The sequence below is a fragment of the Otolemur garnettii genome, unplaced genomic scaffold (assembly GCF_000181295.1).
Source record: "Otolemur garnettii isolate 467f Iridium unplaced genomic scaffold, OtoGar3 scaffold00125, whole genome shotgun sequence".
Classification (NCBI taxonomy): Eukaryota; Metazoa; Chordata; class Mammalia; order Primates; family Galagidae; genus Otolemur; species Otolemur garnettii.
This window is the reverse complement of record NW_003852520.1, coordinates 918404-921793: the sequence shown is the minus strand read 5'-3', so window position 1 is coordinate 921793 and position 3390 is coordinate 918404. Positions and strand designations below refer to the sequence as shown.

The 3390-nt window shown below is 38.5% G+C and overlaps 1 pseudogene; it reads right to left on the bottom strand.

The window, feature by feature from the left end:
- Positions 1-713: 713 nt before the first annotated feature.
- Positions 714-1307, bottom strand: LOC100958845 (annotated as a pseudogene).
- Between the last annotated feature and the right edge of the window lie 2083 nt (positions 1308-3390).

The following is a 3390-nucleotide window of genomic DNA, read 5'->3' as shown; positions in this document are numbered from 1 at the left end:
GGGCAGCACTTGTGGCTCAAAGGAGTAGGGCACTGACCCCGTACACCAGGGGTGGTCAGCTCAAGCTCAGCCCCAGCCAAAAAAAAAAAAAAGCTATTATCAAACATCTTGACCCAAATCAAGAGAAAAATATAAATAGATACCAATTTACTAAAGGGAAGCAATTCACTCTTGAAAAATCAAAAGGAATCACGAAGAATACCACGCATAAAGTTCAGATATTGGTATTTAAATTTCTCTGAAGCAATTTATGATTTAGTAATTAAGCAAAAGAAGAGATGAAAACTTTATTTCAGATGAGAGGGTTATTAAAACAGATTATGCTCTGGAGTAACGGTTCAGTCAATGTTCTACTCCTTTGGATAACAGTTTGAAAGGGCTTCATACTCCTTTAAAAAATACCACATCCAATAGAATAAGATCACATAAATTAACAGTGGTTATTTTTCCCCATATTTGTCCATTTATAAAGCTCAACAGGCTTTTTAAAGTATACTAAACAGTAACATGATCACCTTTTATTATGGCAAGTTTGTGAAAATAATATAATACAACCAGCTCTCTTCATGAACTTTCAGCTTACAACATATTCAATGTAGGAAACATACAAAAAAATTATTTTACAAAATAATTGTAAAATAATTTACAAAAGCCACCTTCATACCATAAAATAGTAATGAAAGATTGTGAGCCCAGTTTACTTTGTAAAGAATCTTCTTTCTTTGTCTCAAATTCCAAGCACTATTCATCATCTTTACAGCCAGTTTTGCTTAAATGCTTGACAACATCAACCCAGTTCCAACCCCGAGGAAGTTCACCTTTGTGATCTGTTTTATCTGCCAGGTTACATTCCCGGGCTTTGAGGAGTTGTTCTTTTTTATCTTTTTTCTTACTTGATGAGTTTGTACTGGGAGTTTCAACTGAGATTGTATTACTTGTTGATGTTGCAAAATTAACAGGATGGTGATTCTCTGTGAACCGCTCTCTACTGTCCCTGGCATATTCAAACCATGTGTAGGTCATCGCCAGTCCAAGGCTGACTTCCACTGCTTACTGTAACTAGGCTAATATCCTCTGCTTTACAGCTGATGATATGGTGTTGTTTAAAAAAGCATTCACAGATATATTGTAGGTCTTTGGGGATATATTTCTGTCCAGGAAATCTCTATTAAGAAGGCTTTGGGATCATCATTTTCACCTATCTTGTATTGAAAAGAAACTGGACTTAATTCTCAGAAACTTTCATCTCCGTCATAAATAAAACATAATGTTTCCAGCTTCATCTCCCGGTCTTTGTTGGCACTCATCGAGCCTGTCACCACAGACTGCATTGGTGACAATGCAGGGAAAGCGAGGACAGTGGCCCCGAGGCCAGGGTGTCCCACTTCCCGCTGTGGCTGGGGGGGCGGCACGCACAGACAGAGTCCTGGAGCCCCGGCCCTCAGCAGTGCCAGCAGGCGACTAGGCTGTGAGCCCCGACCCAGAGGCCACCACAAGTGGTGCTCCCAGGATCCAAGGGAATAGCTGTGGCAATGGATTAACAGTCACTATGTGGGGGAGTCAACTAAGTCTGAATTGTAATTTACAGATTGAAAGTGATAAATTAGTTATCATTTGTTCAAAAGATAACTATTGAGCCAGAATGCTATATGCAGCAATAGGGAACAGACAGATAAATAAAATATGATTTCTACCTCCAACAGGCTCACCATTGTGTGATTTGATGGGGCAAAGTCGCAGATGTAAACTAGCAGTCAGAATGTCTTGGAAGAGGGGGTGGCTGTAGCTCTCTCTGGCATGCAGAGACCCTAGTTTATTTCTTACTAACTTATATACCCTAACAATAAAGCATTCTGCACGTACACACACAATCTTAAATGTACAATACAATAAAGTTATGGGAAAGTCACCAGCCTTTATTTCTCTCTTTTTGCTTTAAAGAACAAAGTATTCATTTGTAAAGGACAGATGTAATCTTTAACTTAGCAGCACAATAAAGTTACTCAGGTCTCTTCCAGGAAATTCCCGACCACAGCCTGCTCTGTTTTCAGTGCCTGCCTCTCACTAGAATAGTTTTTCTAATCTCTCCAAAGCATCTTCAAAGGAATGTCCCTTCCTGCAGACCTTGAGATAGTTTCAATCAAGGACAAAGTTATGGCAGCCTTTAACATGGCTCAGCTACAGTTCTCCCTTTTCTTTTATAGACAAATTATGCATAATAACAGAAAATACAGCTGCTTGATGTTCATTCACCTGATGGATTTGGTGAACTCATCTGCAGACTAGATATAAAATAAAACAAATAAACACTACAGCAAACAAACACTTCATACTCCTTTAAAAAATACCACAGAAGTAAAGCATTTAACTTTGGTAAAGGATTTAACTGAGCTATTCCTTCAGTTATCTCTTTAAAAATAGAATTTCCATTAACACGTTCAAGTTTCTGTTGGAACATATTGTACATTTTCTCTTGTAAACATAAGATATCATTTGTCAAATTTTCATGATTTAATACATGTTTTTTAACTTCTCCCATGGAAATTTAGTAGCATTGTAAGGTACAGGGGTCATGCAAAAACTAGTCATATTCCAATTACATCAAAATTTGATCAAAGCTAGACAATTGATCTCCTAACATTACTACAGCTTGTTCTAAGTCTGATAATTCATTATGAGTTTCAGTGTCAATTTGTCTCTAAGCAGTCCAGAGCTTCTCTGAATTGTGGTGCCATTTGGCAACAAAGTCCTGTGTCTTAAAGCTCTCCATCAGGGCAACTCCTGTAGTGGCACTGGCAGCAGTCACGGTGATTATTCCCAGGATCATGGCTAATGCATTCTGATGAAGCATCTGGTTCATTTCAGGACCTTCTCTGCCATCATCTGGGTGGTGAGGAGTGAGATCATAGCCAAGAACAAGGTGGGTGTGGTTAAGGGTTGTTTAGCCTGGGCCACCAGATCTTCTGCATCATTACAAAACTTTTTCACCTAGCTCTATGTCATCTCCAGGACATTCAGAGCATGATGTATATGGGATAATGCAGTCTTGGTTTTCTTTCTTCCCAGATTCAGAGTCATTCACGTGAATGGCTTGTCCAAGGTCTGTGGATCCATCTCCTGGGGACAGGGTCTTTTCTGTGCCATCTCTTAACTTTAGGGCCTTGTTGGGAACCCAAAAGTTTGATGAACCTGTTGAAATATAACCATATCCTCTGCTCCAATGGTAATACTTGTGCAGGGATCCATTTATTCGTTGTAACATCTTTATAGAAAACAGAGGTTCTGTTGTTGTTTTTATCCAATGTTTTTGAGCTGAATTATTATTATTATTATCCATGTTCAAAAAATTTTAAGTAAATAAAGCAAATGTAGTTTATTTCTGGGGTATTA